Here is a 16,172-nt window from a genome sequence, read left to right on the forward strand (position 1 = left end):
CCTTGCTACTCGTCATTAATTTTACTCTCTTTGTACAATTCTAAAATCCGTTTTCTCAATTAACTCTTTCCCATCCATTATATTTTGCTCATATTTTCACCTCCGTTGCTTTGGGTTATTCCTCCCTTTTATCAGAGTTCGTTGTATTTCCTCCCTTCCATACCATTCTTTCCCTCCCGGTCGCTTCCCACTCTCAGTTCTATTCTACCTTTTCGCAGCCCTAACCCTTTTATTTGGTATCTCCTCACCACGGCCAGTCTTCAGGGCCTCACCTTCGCTCCCTCCCTTTGTTTTCTGTCCCATTTCATTACACCAAACAGCACTTACAGCTCCGGGAGGGTACTGTTGAATGTGTGTGTGTGTGTGTGGTGTGTTAATAGCCTTCATGATGCGGGTTGGTAAGCGAGCAACGACCCGTCACTGCACACACACACACACACACACACACACACACACACACACACACACACACACACACACACACACACAATTAGAGGTCCCCCTTACATTCATCCCCATACGAGAAAGAAAACGAAAAAGTCAACCAGAAAAAAACACATCAAAGCTGAAACTCTTTAGGGCAAATATATATCCAAGAAAAACAGTTGACATAAAACCACAATCAATAGAAAAATTATACTCGTTGAAGGGAGCAGAGAAGGGACGTGGTGGGATAGTAGGAGGAATGAGCCAATATCCTTCCTCCTCCTCCTCCTCCTCCTCCTCCTCCTCTAGGGGTACCGAAATGACCCGCTTAACAACCTGTGATCTGGGCCATTAAAGGGAAAGTCTCAGAGGAGGAGGAGGAGGAGGAGGAGGAGGAGGAGGAGGAGGAAGATTAAAAAAGAAGGTATAAGGAAGTAGTTCAAGTATTGGAGACAAGAACAAATGGAGGAAATAATGTGAAAACCAAAGAGAGAGAGAGAGAGAGAGAGAGAGAGAGAGAGAGAGAGAGAGAGAGAGAGAGAGAGAGAGAGAGAGAGAGAGAGAGAGAGAGAGAGAGAGAGAGAGAGAGAGAGAGAGAGAGAGAGAGAGAGAGAGAGAGAGAGAGAGAGAGAGAGAGAATGATGAATATAGATTGAAGGAGTGAATAAATAAATGAACAAAGGAATGAAAGAATTAAGGCATAGGAACGAAGGGAGGAGAAAGAAATACATGAGAGAGATTAAGGAATGCGTGACTGAATGAATGAATAAAAACCAAAATCCAGTGAGTAGCGGGCTTTTTTTTCATATTTGTTTCCTTTTTTTTATGCCCTTGAGCTGACTCCTTTGCTGTAAAAAAAAAAAAAAAAAAAAAAACAAGTACGCAAATGAAGATAAAAGACACAATGAATGATAAATATAGAAGACGAATCAAAACAACTTACAGAAAACATGACTGCATCCTTAAGCTTAGCCCTTCCTCCCCTCCCCCCCCCAACACACACGGAGATGACATGACCTTCCTAGAGTCAAAGAAACCAGACTAGAGACCAACCTTCAAGAGAACCCCCCCATCCCTTCCTTATCCACAACCGCATTCCTCCACCACAGCCGCCAGCCCCTTTCCCACCACCACAGAACACTTGCCCATTACTCATCCCAGCCTCCCCCCCCACACATAGGTATTAGCAGCCGTCCCATCACCCATGTACCCCAAAGTCATCCATAAGTCCCCTACACTCCCACTCAGCCTTAAGCACAGCCCACTACACTTCCTTCACCCAAATCACACCCCACAGGTACATATGAGCATTCACCACCGTCAGCCCTTCGCCAGACACAACAGGAAAAGTCTCCCATTCCTCTGTCCGGCAACCACACATGTTCACGACCAAACAGCCCCCTTCCTCTTCTTTATCCCCATTCTCACCCCCTTTTCGTCTCCCCTCTTCTCCCCTTCTATATACAAACAATGACCCCCTCTCCTCTGTTACTAATACCTCCTTACTTCTCCTTCTTCCTCCCTCTACACCCCCCACTCATCTAAACACAACCTCCCCTCACTTCCCCTTCTGCACACAGACAAAGACGCCCACTTCTTCCTTCCGCTCCCCCCTCGCCGTCGTTACCCATGCCTTCCTCAAAATCCCCTCCCCCTGCCACCCTGACTTCCTCCCACACCTGCTTCAGACAGTGAGGGATCGAGGCCAGGGACAACTCGCGTAAATTTATCGTCCCGTCGTTGAAGGCGCGAGCGTTTTGCGTTGACTCCCTCGTTGTGTCGCTTGCACGGATACAGGATTACTTTTTTTTTTTTTTTTTTTTTTTTTGTGTGTGTGTGTGTGTATGCTAATACTGCTAATACACTATACATATCGTCATTCACTACTGCCCACACACATGACTTAGTTTACCCCTGCCAACACACCTGACTATTTACCACTGTCACTACATAACATTTCATTCGCCGCTGTCAATTCACATAACCTCATTTACCATCACCAACATAGACAACTCATTCTACCTGGTCCACACACACAACCTTCAATTAACTCGCCTCTACAGCGTACACTTCATTATCCGCTGACATTAATTCACTTCAGAGCAAATTCCAATCAGGCATCAACCGGCCTCCACCAAGCAGCCCTCTATGTTTCTTGGCGACCTTGTAGTATACCTCTGTTTGCACCCCATCAGTAGCGTTAAAAGATGTAGATTGTCAACAGGAAGGAGGTGGAGGAGGAGGACGAGGAAGACGGGGAGGGGGAAGGCACGACGTAACCTTTAGGGACACCAACACACACACACACACACACACACACACACACACACACACACACACACACACACACACACACACACACACACACACACGGACGCTGCATAATGGATCTTCGCGCGAGGAAAATTAATTATCGACAATTCCGTGTAGGATAGTCTCGAGGCATTTGTCGTCATTATTTTAAAAGGCTTGGGGAGCGGCGGCGATGGTATTTCTCCATAACATACACACACATGATATCTCTCTCTCTCTCACTTTTTTATATCACCTTCCCTCTCTTCCCCATTTCTCCTCTTCCTCTTCCTATTCCTCGTCCTCTTCGCAAAATGAGTCATCTTTATTTCATCACACCACCAGACACACGGTTATTGCATCCTTCCCTTTTCTCTTCCTTCCTTCCTTCCTTCCCTCTTCCCTCAGACTCTATTAATACTCTGCGTATCGTCATGCAACAAGACACATCCTTCTCTCTCTCTCTCTCTCTCTCTCTCTCTCTCTCTCTCTCTCTCTCTCTCCGTATCAGTAAAGACGGGACGAAGGAAATAAGAGAGAATGAGAGGTGGGTAGGGAAGGGAGAGAAATGCAGGGACGGGTGGAGCGAGAGAGATCCAGTGAGAGGACGAGAGAGGGAGAGAGATGAGGAGGAGGAGGAGGGAGACAGGGAGAGAGGGAGAGACATGGAGGTAAAGAAGCTGCGGCGTGGTGGAGAGAAAATGAACACAAGGCCCCGAGGGTGAGCCATCGATCAGAGGCAGTCAGTCATCACACACACACACACACACACACACACACACACACACACACACACACACACACACACAAACACACACACACACACGGACATACGTCATGTTCTAAGTAGTTGTATAGAAAGTTAGAATTAGAGATCAAATTTAATGATGAATGTGTGACAAGGAAAAAAATAAATTTTGCAATCAGGTAAAAATATATAAGTGTTACAGATGTTATTAGTATTTCTATTAATAAAGCTCCTTGAATTAATAACACCTACATATATTTTTCACCTGATTTTTTTCCTAGTAGTATGGTAATGCAAACTGTCTACTACTACTTCCTGGTGCCACTACTACTACTACTACTACTTTTTTTTTCTTCTTTTTTTTACGTCTTTGCCTGTTGCGCCGGTAGGCATCTTCCTGGTGGGGCCTGATGGTCGGCCCAAGGCTTCTTCCAGGTGGGGCCTGATGGTCGGCCCAGCCCGTTCTGGCGCAGGCGAGTGTTTATAGTGGCGCCATCTTGCATTGGCACCACCACCCCCATCACCACTAACTCGGCCACCAGTAACTCCATCATCACCGCCATCTATCATCATCACCTCAAATCACTGCTGTCGCCCATTCCACCATTGCAATTCCTATCCCTTCAACATACGAACGGAAAAGAGAAGAAATTATAATCCAAAGTAACACACACACACACACACACACACACACACACACACACACACACACACACACACACACACACACACACACACACACACACACACAACTTTCACCCCAAAGTGGCACGCGATGTTTCTCCTCCATGGTTTCTTCTTTCCCTCCTCTCCTCCTCCTCCTCCTCCTCCTCCTCCCAGACGATGGATAGCCTCTTTATTCTTTTTTCTTCCTTCGTCGTTATCTAGCGAGGAGGAGGAGGAGGAGGAGGAGGAGGAGGAGAAAAATAAAGAGAAGCCTGTGTCTGGTAGTGTGAGGGAGGAAAAGGAGGAGGAGAGAGAGGAAGGAGAAGGAAGAGGAGGAGGAGGAGGAGGAGGAGGAGGAGGAGGAGGAGGAGAAGGGGGAGGAAGAGGAGGAGGTGGAGGAGGAGGAAGAGGAGGAAGAAGAGAGGGAGGAAGGAAAGGAGGATAAGAATGTAAGGGAGGAAGGGAAAAAGAAGCTTCCCACACCTTGCCCTCCTCCTCCTCCTCCTCCTCCTCCTCCTCCTCCTCCTCCTGGCTTTCTGAGGTGCCACACGAAACGGCAGCGGGGCGACTCTTAACATTTATATTACATCTAAATGGCCGTCAGCTAGGGAAATAAATGAGAGGGGGGGGAGAGGCAAGGAGGAGGAAAGGAGGGAGAGGTTTAAAAGGAAGAAATGAGAGGAGGAAGGTGAGAGAAAAAAGGGAAGACAAAGGGGAAGAAACGGGTTAAGGAAAGAGAAAGGAGGTAAAAGAGGGAGAGAAAGAGAGAGGGAGGAAAGAGGGAAGGAAGTGTTAAGGGAAGAAATGAGAGAAGAATGGTGTGAGAGAAAGAGGGTGGACAAAGGGCAAGGTGAGGGAAAGAGTAAGGGAGTATTAGGGAGAGAAAGAGAGAGTGAGAGAGAGAGAGAGAGAGAGAGAGAGAGAGAGAGAGAGAGAGAGAGAGAGAGAGAGAGAGAGAGAGAGAGAGAGAGAGAGAGAGAGAGAGAGAGAGAGAGAGAGAGAGAGAGAGAGAGAGAGAGAGAGAGAGAGAGAAGGGGAGAAAAGAAGGGGTACAAGAAGAAAGGAGGAACTAAAGTAAAAAGAAGGGCAGTAAAAGAGGAAATAAGGAAGGCAGGAGAGTGCAGGAAGGAGAGAGAGAAGAAGGAGTGAGGAAAAGAGGAAGAGAGAGAATAAGGAAGGAAGATAGGGGGAGGAAAGGTGCAAGAGGAAAAGCGTGAGAGAAGACAAAAAGTGTTAAAAGAGAAATGTAAGGAAGGAATGAAGAACCCGGGCCTTATCCATCCCTCATGACCACAGTGGGGACGGAGGTGTCAATCTTTAGCTCCTCTATTGCGGGATTTTTACACTGCGTTATTGAAGTGTCCGTAGTGAAGGAAGAAGTAAGGAGGTGGGAGGAAGCGAGGGAAACGAGGGATGGGAGGAGGGAAAAGAAGGGAGCTGAAACGGAGGGAGAGAATGTGAAATGGGAAGGTATGCAAGACTCTGAGAAGGTAGGGAAAAGGAAAGGCTAAAAGGAAATGGAAAAGAGGAAAGGGAAAAAGGAAGAGGAAAACGAAAAGCGGAAAAAATAAGGATACAAAGGAGAAAGAGGAAGGAAAAAGGAAAGAAGAAAGGAAGAGGAAAGAAGGAGGCAGAACTAAAGAAAAAAATAAGGGAAAAAAAGGAGAAAAGGAAGGAAGGAAAGAAGAAAGGAGAGGAAAAAAGGAGGGAGAAGTAAAGGGTAAAATTACAGGAAAAGGAAGGAAAAAGGGAAAAAAATATGAAAAAATGAGAAATATTAATGCAGTCTGTAGGTATCGGTATGTATATGGCGTGTATGGTGTGATGGGGTATGGGAAAGGGGGGGCGGAAGAGGAAAAAGATGGGGCTATTGAAGTAAAATGGAAGTCGTGAGTCAGTGTGTGTGTGTGTGTGTGTGTGTGTGTGTGTGTGTGTGTGTGTGTGTGTGTGAGGGGGGAGGGGGACTCAAAGTGTGTCTCTCTCTCTCTCTCTCTCTCTCTCATCCCCACCCTCCCTCCTTCTTCTCCCTCCCCCACTCTCTTTCCCACCCCCCGCTCTCTTTCTCTCCCTCTTCCCCCTATCTCTCTCCCATCCACCTCTCTCTCTCCCTCTCATCCTCCCCTCCCTTCTCTCTCTCACCAGCCACAGACACACTCCCCGGCGTCTCACGAACACATAAGCTTAACCTTCCCGCCCGTAAAACACAGCCACGCGCAGCCTCGCCAGAACTACATATTAAAACATTGCAAAAATTACCTCCAAAACTCCCGGGCGAGCATTAATCAGCCAACCCCGATGACTTCCCGCAAGGTTTTGATAGAAATTCGCCCATAAACGTCCATGCCTCGCTCGCCTCGCGCCGCATTGCTCGCCAAATTAAGTGAACACGGAAAAAAAGTGGTGATTTAAGAGAAGCACTTTTTACTCATTCAGCGATTTATAAGTTTATTTTTTATTACAGTTACCCCCACCCACCCCCTTTCCACCTGTATAATAAAGCTACTCGCAGGAAGATACATGGGCAGTAATCCATTGCGCATTTTTGTATTCTTTTCATTTGTTTTTGTTATTTTTAAGGAAAGACCTACGATTTTGTTTGTGCCCAGGTTGTGTTTTCCTGATCCTTCTTCTTTATCGTAAAATAAATGTAAGGGATGTACTTCGTTATATATGTCAATAAAAAAAATGTCGTTATGAAAGAATTAAATACTATAAAACACTGCATTCTGTAACATGATCTACTCGTCAAGAAAACAAAAGAAAAATAGGCAAAAACTATCACGTAAAAAGGAGGTAATAAAAACGAAAGCCAACACGAGATTACAAATATCATTTTTTGAAAGGAAACAAATGAAAATAAGGTCTTCAAAAAAATACGGCTCTTCAAAAAAAAATAGTTCAATAATAAAGTAAAGCAAAATATTACCAAGAAAACGAAAAAAAAATGAAAAGAACAAAACTAGAAAAGAAAACTAAAAAGGATGCCGAGGAAAGGATAAAAAAAACACGAAATCTTTTAGTTAACCCGGCAGCTGCGGGGATCATGTTTCTTAATGGTCCTCTAAGCGAAAAAATGAGAAAAAATCATCACTCACAAACAATTACATAATATATATCAATGCATTTGTGCTCAGTTTATGCATAATCAAATTTTGAGGTTTATATCATGGCAAAAATTTGGCCCGTCGCTGGTACACGATAAAGCCACAAATTTGGCCCGTCGCTGGTACACGATAAAGCCACAAATTTGGCCCGTCGCTGCTACCGGGTTAAGAACAACTTCTAAAAACTCGGCTCTCGAATCGTCCCCTATCGGTCTCCTCCTCCCCCTTGCAAAGGTCCCAACGCCAACCCGCCAAGCGACAGATAAGCGGACTAAGAAGGCGATCGCAGGCCACAGAAAAGGCCACTCCAACCCTTAATTTATCTGGATCCGACGCAGTTGATAAAGGGCCGCTAGAACCGTATCGCATGGTGAACGCCATTACCCTGACGAATGGCTCATACCCTGCCAGTCTGCCCTGCTATTCTGCCACCCTACCCCTGCCAATCTGCCCCTGCCACCCTGCCCCTGCCACACCCCTACCCTGCCAATCCTGCCCCTGCCACCCTGCCAATCTGCCTCTGCCAATCTGCCCCTGCCAATCTGCCCCTGCCACCCTGCCCCTGCCACCCTACCCCTGCCACCCTTCCCATGCCAACCCCTGGTGATGGTGGCACAAGGTACGGCACACCTCACGAGCCATGGCAAGGTACTCGAAAAAACTCTTGAGCTGCGGTCGCAATATAAGCCCTCCTGTGTTGTCTTGAGGACGCAAAAAATATTATCGTGTGCTGTCTTAAGGTATATATAAAAAAAAAAAAAAGCTCTCCTCTGTAGCTTAAGGTCGAAATAAAAGCTTTCTTGTGTTGTCCTAAGGTCGCATAAAAGCTCTTGCGTTGTCTTAAGGTCGCAAAAAATAATCATTCTCTTGTCTTAAGATCATAATAAAAAGCTCTCTTGCGTTGTCTTAATCAAGGTCGAAAATAAATACAAAAACAAGTAACACCAAGGAAAGGACAACACTAACACATAACTTGATGAAAGAAGAAAAATACAAAAAAAAAACACAAGTATAACCAAGGAAAGGTCAAGGTCTTAAGGTTGAAAAGAAAAGCCCTTGTGTTAAGGTCGCAAAAATAGATCAGTCTTAAACACATTAAGTAATGGAAACAAATAAGCGGGGATCATCTAAAATATACAGGATATGCGTCTACAATCATGACAATAGGAATTCAATAATGACAAAGGCAGTTGAAGAGGCAGCGGTCTGAAGGAAACAAAACCAATTAACTGATTAGCCACAAAGTCTGACTCGCTTTGAAGCTACGATCTAATAATAAATGCACGTATGATATCATTTACAATAATCACAAAGGTTGATGTCGTTAAGTAAAAGCTTCGATAAATAAAAGTAGGTAATGCTATTGATAATGAAATAAACAATGCTAAATAAACCAATAAGATAAATGATAGTGAAATAAACGATGCTAAATAAACAAAAAATAAAGTAAAATGAAAATGATACGATGAATGACGCAGAAATACACTAAATACTGAAATGATTGCCACTTTTAAGCAACAAATGTCAAAAGTGAAAAAAATCCTTCAACCCCGCGCAGGTTTCTCAGTAACAAAATGACACAAAAACGACATCAAAAGAAGCATTAAAGAAAACATTCTGCCCAGCGACGCGCCGCCCGAGGACACAAAACGGATAGCTCCTCAAAGCGTCTTCGTGACATCAACGTGAATATGTTTTTTTTTCCTTTTCATCATCGGGCGCTTCATAACGAACCCCAGGAAGAGATTAAGACTACAGAGAAGGTAATGAACGGACGAGAATAATGTCAGTGACGGATTAAAAGGGAAACCAAAGCCGGGATCTGTTCTGTAATGATCTCGCAGTTACTCGGATTATCATATTTTGCATAATTTAAGTGATTACCCCATCAGACTAAATATTAACAGCTACTGCACAAGTTTAACCTCACCCCCCCTTCAGTCACTAACCCTCTCCTCCTCCTCCTCCTCCTCCTCTTCTTCTTCCTCCTCTTCCTCTCCTTCAAAAAGACTCGAATATTTATTGTGTCTCACATTATCACTATTATCAGCAACGTCTCATTGGGCCAGTTTCACAGTTCCCCATGATGGGTTAGTAAGCTCCCAAACCAATACCAGAGCCATCGAAATTTCCTTGTATAGTGTCTAGTGTTTGTATTTAAGTTCACAAATTTGATGAAACTATACAGGAAAAGTCTTGTGTATTTAGCGTGGCATCGAAGACCTCACCATTTTCGATTGTATGGGATTCTATAGTTTGGTTCGGGCTGTTACGAAGACGCTGTGTTGGACTGTGAAATCGGCTCATTTTCAGCCACTACAAGTCCAGGGCGGCACAAGCCTCTACCAGCGTCCTGCAGCTCTTAGTCTAATGATAGTGTTCCATTCTCCTCCGGCAAATGACCTAATTTAGTTTCTTCTCCTGGTTCTCTGTCTGCCCTGAATCCTCCTGCCATTCCTGGGTTCCTACTTTGGTTCTTCGTCTGTTTTCACCTCTGTGCATAATACGACCTGTACAAGTCTACTTTTAGTCTTAATTGACATTTGAATATCTTTAATCACTCTGTCGCTTAATCCATGAAGCTCTTTTTCTGTCCCTCTACAGTTATAGATAATGCCTGGATTTACATTATTTCCCTTTTTCTCTTTTTTACTGATTTCAAATAGGATAAAACATCAAACGCCTCCAGTAACAACTCTAAACACCGTCAGTCACTAATAGAATCCGTCTTGTAATAGGAAACTAAATATTAAACGAGAAAAATTTATATTAACAAAGATCTTTCTCCCTCTATCTGTGTGTGTGTGTGTGTGTGTGTGTGTGTGTGTGTGTGTGTGTGTGTGTGTGTGTGTGTGTGTTTGGACTGGAATCTTCCAAACATTTACCTTCCTTCGCCTTTGCAAATTTTTTCTTCCAGCATATTTGTGTCTCTTCTTTACGGCCACATAAATAATTTCTTCTGGCTTCCGCTCTCTCTCTCTCTCTCTCTCTCTCTCTCTCTCTCTCTCTCTCTCTCTCTCTCTCTCTCTCTCTCTCTCTCTCTCTCTCTCTCTCTCATTGCATACATCTTTACGCAGCCATTTCCTACAACTTTGCAATGTCGGCTAAATTTCCACAAAGATAGATGACTGAGAGAATGCATTTGTTCGTAGAAGGAAGAGGAAGAAGAAAAGGGGGAGGAGGAGGAGAAGGAAGAGGAGAAGGGGAAGAGGAGGAGGAGGAGGAGAGGGAAATGGAAGGGTGAGGGAAGGAGAGCAAAGGGAGAAGTGAGAAGGTTAACATTTTTCGGAAAGAGAAATATCAGGGACCCGAACCTGAGCGAGTCGCGTTTCATTCCCGTTGACGTTTCATCACTGTTTCATCCTCTTCGGCTTCCCTTCCTTCCCCTCCGCTTCCATTTCCCTCCCCCTTCCTTCCCCTTCTCCCTCTGTCACCCTGTTCCCTCCCCCTCTCCCTTCTTCCTTACCACCCTCTCCTTCCTCAATCTCTTTTCTGGCCTCTCTTTTCATTTCCTTTGCCTTTCCTTCTCCCACTCACTCCCCTTCTCTCTCTCCTCCTTCTCATCTCCTCTCCTTCTTTCTCCTCCTTTCACTTCTCTCCAATTCCTTATTCATTTTGTCCCTTTTCGCAGTTTCTTTCCTCTATATTTCGTCATCTTAGACATTCCACTTTCTCTGTTTCCTTGATTTCCAACATTCTTCTCTTCCTCCTCTATTTCTTCTTCTCCCTCCTCTCCCTCCTCCTCTTCCTCCTGCCTCTGACCTCCTCTCCCTATTTCATAAGTCTAACCCCGCTTCCCTATTTCATATTCTCTGGTCCGTCTTCCGTCTTTTATTATTTCTCTCTCTCTCTCTCTCATTTTGACTTGCCCTACCTTCGCCCTCCCCCCTTCCAATCGCCGGCTCTCTCTCTCTCTCTCTCTCTTCGTCTTGTGATCTCTCTCCATTGCAACTCTTCCTTCTTTCATTGGCCATTTTTCCTTTCTTATCTTCTTTTCTTTTTCTTTTCTTTTTTCTTCTTCTTCTTCTTCTTTTTCTTCTCCTCCTGCTCTCTCGTCCTCCTCCCCTCTCCTCGTTGTCTCTATTTTATCTTAATCATCTCAGTAACAGTCTAACATCCATATAATTATTCTAAAACAAGTATATCCACCCCTTTCACGACTACCAAACTCACATACTCTCTCTCTCTCTCTCTCTCTCTCTCTCTCTCTCTCTCTCTCTCTCTCTCTCTCTCTCTCTCTCTCTCTCTCTCTCTGACATTCCATTCCCGGCCTAATCATCCTTTTATAGACTAAACTGACATGGTGCTCTTGACCTTGTCTCGGCTAAAGGAGGAGGAGGAGGAGGAGGAGGAGGAAACACGGAAGACCCGGCAATGGAAGGACTGATGGCGCATAACGAGGCTGCCTGCTTGAGTGATTTAATTAACTTAGTCGTCAGGGGCTTCAATACCTTGCAGAAAAGATTTAAACATCCACTTAACGTACGTGCGAGAATGTTTAATTAATTCCTCCTGTTGCCTTGAAGTGACGGCCAACGCGATCTTTAAACCCGTTGCTCGTTTTGCGCTGACTACTTTTGGCACTAACTAACTAAGTCTATATACACCAAGTCAAGTCATACGCAGGTTTGTAGGAGGAGACACGGCAGAGGCGTGGTTTATGCGTGACACTGCTTGGAGCCAAACTAGAGAATGTAGAAACAGGGACTTAAAGAAAACGAAGAAAGACGGACTTATTTAAATCAATCACTTCAACATGCCCTTCCTCACACCCCACGCCGCCGTTTGAAAAAGATCAATCGGGTTCTAATGGGTGTTTTTTTAGGTTCATGGTACAGAAGAAGGGTCAGACTACCACCAGGGTCATAAAACTACCCCTGGAAATGCCCCAAACTCCTACGAGCGGCCTTGTCAAATAAGTGTGCTTGGGAGGCGAAATGTTTATGAATATGACCCAGAGAGCCGTGAAACAAACCAGGGAGACGGGGAGACAATAAGAGCAGGCAAACAAGGGAAGGAGAGGGTGATGGGAGGGAGGAGGTTTGGGCGGGAGGATGAGAGTAACTGGGGTAATGAGTGGGTGGTTGGGGGGGTTGGTGCGGGGAGTTGGTTGTTGGTGGCGGGGAAGGGGCAGTGGGTGGGTTGTGATGGGTAGGGGGGGAGGAGATACGAGTCCGGGGAAGGAGGGAAACAGGCAGGTGGAGAAGAGAGGGGAGGTGGGGGAGAATACTGGGGAGAAGGATTTGAACAGTTAATTTGATCCACTAATTCGTAACATTTTCACTTGCCGAGAGAGAGAGAGAGAGAGAGAGAGAGAGAGAGAGAGAGAGAGAGAGAGAGAGAGAGAGAGAGAGAGAGAGAATCTTTTTTTTTTACCGTATCAAGCTAGCGTATATTTCAATGGAAGGAAGGACCGAGAGAGAGAGAGAGAGAGAGAGAGAGAGAGAGAGAGAGAGAGAGAGAGAGAGAATCATTTTTTTTTTTTACCTTATCAAATTAGCGTAATATTTCAATGGAAGGAAGAAGAATGATAACATATTAGGCAACGTCAGCAACCACGCGTCAATGAAGGGGAAGGAAAATACAAGTAAATATAAATAATTCAAAGACATACAAAGCCTTGCCTTGCCCCCTTCCGTCTCTGCCTCCTCCAGTCCCTCTCTACCACCCCTCCTCCTTCCCTTCCCTCTCCACCCCACCCCGCCTCCTCCTCCCTTACCTATCAGCCCTATCCCTTCCCTCCTCTCCTTCCCTCCCTCCTCCCACCTTCCTGGCCACCCCACCGCCTTAGGCAAGACGACTATCTCTTCATTACTCGCTCCCTCCCACCATCCACGGTCCCTATACTCACTAATTCCGTAGCAGTATTTAAGGGTGATAACACACACACACACACACACACACACACACCGCCCAGTCCACGCGCGCGCAGAACAACAGCAACATCACCGGGTAAACTGATGACGTCACGGGTTGCCCGCTAACCAATCACCGCAGCGGAACCTCCTTGCACCATATTACTCAACGTTTCACCTTTCATGCACTACCGCGGTGGTTAACTTGCAACATCAGCATTTAAAGGAACTATGGTCACGGGACACGAGGGGGGGTTAGGGAGGGCACGGGGGAGGGAGGGGGCTGTCTCCTTTGTTGTAAAAAAATAAAAAATAAAAAAAAAGTAGGGCACATGCACTCCCCCGCCGGTTTCCACTATCTGTATTGTATAAAATGAGCCTTTTGCCGCGTTCCAACTCTCAAGAACACCACAGCATGACTCCCTGGCACTGGCACTCACCTTCATCGTAGTGACGGGGCCTCCTCCACCCTCTCAATGACCGCAACACGATACACGCAACGCCGTCGGGCACACACATTCACCTCGAAATGCACGCCTCGCCACCGCCGCCGGGCACACACAATCACCTCATAATACACGCCTCGCCACCGCCGCCGGGCACACACAATCGCCTCATAATACACGCCTCGCCACCGCCGCCGGGCACACACAATCCCCTCATAATACACGCCTCGCCACCGCCGCCGGGCACACACAATCACCTCATAATACACGCCTCGCCACCGCCGCCGGGCACACACAATCACCTCATAATACACGCCTCGCCACCGCCGCCGGGCACACACAATCACCTCATAATACACGCCTCGCCACCGCCGCCGGGCACACAATCACCTCATAATACACGCCTCGCCACCGCCGCCGGGCACACACAATCACCTCATAATACACGCCTCGCCACCGCCGGAGGGCAAAATCAAACACCTCTTAATACACGCCTCGCCACCGCCGCCGGGCACACACAATCACCTCATAATACACGCCTCGCCACCGCCGCCGGGCACACACAATCACCTCATAATACACGCCTCGCCACCGCCGCCGGGCACACAATCACCTCATAATACACGCCTCGCCACCGCCGCCGGGCACACACAATCACCTCATAATACACGCCTCGCCACCGCCGCCGGGCACACACAATCACCTCATAATACACGCCTCGCCACCGCCGCCGGGCACACACAATCACCTCATAATACACGCCTCGCCACCGCCGCCGGGCACACACGCGCACAAGGTCACATACACATCCCGCCTAGCCGCTTGGCCGACGCGCGCCGCCCTGAGATGCACGAGGATCTCTCTACGTCACAGATTCTCCGCCGTTTTCCCACAGTGGTCAGCCGTCAGCGTTGTCGAGATGTAATTTTTGACACGCCACGCCCGGGAATTGCTTGCCACACAGGTATTGCTGGTGTATTTTTATTTTCCTACAATACTGCTTTCATATTCAGTTCAAGAATTTGCTAGAAACAATTCCTGACATTCTCTTTCTGACGCTAGGGAGCCCTCAGCAGCGTTGCCAGATTGCCTTACTCAGCCTCTTCTTTATACCGACTTCCGTTCCAAAAACTGTCCCCTACACCCAAATAACGAGACTCATTTATAGTTATCATTACAATCGTTAATTCCTGATGTCTTTTGGGGATCGTCAAGTGTCAAAAATCAGTAAGCACGATGCTCTAAGTACAGCAATCTGGCAACGGTGACCCTCAGTGTTCACCGTCTGAATGTTTCGCAATGAACAGTTCGAACGCGTGAAGCAGCGAGTCGCTCCACCCCTCGCTCGTCACTCCCTCATGATGCCACGCCGTAGGCTGATACACAATGTAGGTACAAGTATATCAGAGGCATTATGATTTTATACTCACTTCGATGCTATCAGCTCGCGTACGTGAGTGAGTTACAGGTTAGAGAGGCTGCGAGATGCTGACCACTCCCCCCCCCCTTCCCCGGAGCACACACCCTTGTTTGCATGTTATGGGTGTTGCTGCGCGGTACAGAGATGAAACGTTGGAAAGTTTCTTTTAGTCGGCGCAACATCTGTGCACATGTCATATGCCGGAGAGAGACAGGAGGGGGAAGGAATTATAGAAGGGAAAAGACCCTAGTAGACGGGACTAATACCTGGTACCCATTCACTGCTGGGTGGACTGGGGCGTAGGGTATCGGAAAAGCCGCCTAAGTTTTTCCACTCCGCCGCACTTCTCTCTCTCTCTCTCTCTCTCTCTCTCCCTCTCTCGACCCTGACGCTCTGCAGTTAATTTCCCTCCAGCCACTTCACCCTCGAGCAAACCGCAGATGAGAGGAAGCTGGGGCAGTCGTAGTAACAGTAGTAGTAGTAGTAGTAGTAGTAGTCATATTTGCTTAGGGTGGCAATAAGAGGAGAAATGGGAGTGGGTAGAAGATGACTTGTGACGTTGTATTTCTTTCTCGCTTGTATTTCTCTCTCGCTTGTATTTCTCTCTCCCTTGTATTCTTTGTATTCTCCCTTCGTATTCCCTACCTTGTCTTCTCCCTTTGTATTATTTCTTGTACTCTCATTGTAACCCCTTTTTCTTCGTTTATTCTCCCTTCTCTTCTTCGTCTCCCTTGCATTCTCCTTTTATTTTCCCATATATTCGCCCTTCTATTCGCCCTTCTATTCTCTATTCTCCCTTTTATTCTCCTTCTTATCCTCCCTTGTCCTCTCCCTTCGCCCGTTCGTCACCGGCAATTTAATATCAGACTTGGGTAACGAGGGATTTGTGTCTTCCTTTATATCCACATGTGTCTCCTTGGGCCCTGCACCTAACTCATCCTTACCTCCCTCCCTCCCTTCTGCTGCACCTCCTTCGCGACCTCCTTTCCTCCTGTTCGTCCGTTCTCCGTTCGTTCTGTTCGTTCTCAAGTTAAATGTCTTCTTCGTTGTCTTCGTCCTTGTGTGTTGTAATGTTACCTCTGTTTGCCTCTTTGATTTCACCCATTCTTCTTCTTTCCTTGTCTATTTTCAATCTCTTCTCTCTACTATCCACTTCCTCTCCTCCCTTCCTACCACCTCCTTTTCCCTTTGATTTCCCCTTTCGCTTCGTCCTTT

This window comes from Eriocheir sinensis, unplaced genomic scaffold (genome assembly GCF_024679095.1).
Source record: "Eriocheir sinensis breed Jianghai 21 unplaced genomic scaffold, ASM2467909v1 Scaffold295, whole genome shotgun sequence".
Taxonomy (NCBI): Eukaryota; Metazoa; Arthropoda; class Malacostraca; order Decapoda; family Varunidae; genus Eriocheir; species Eriocheir sinensis.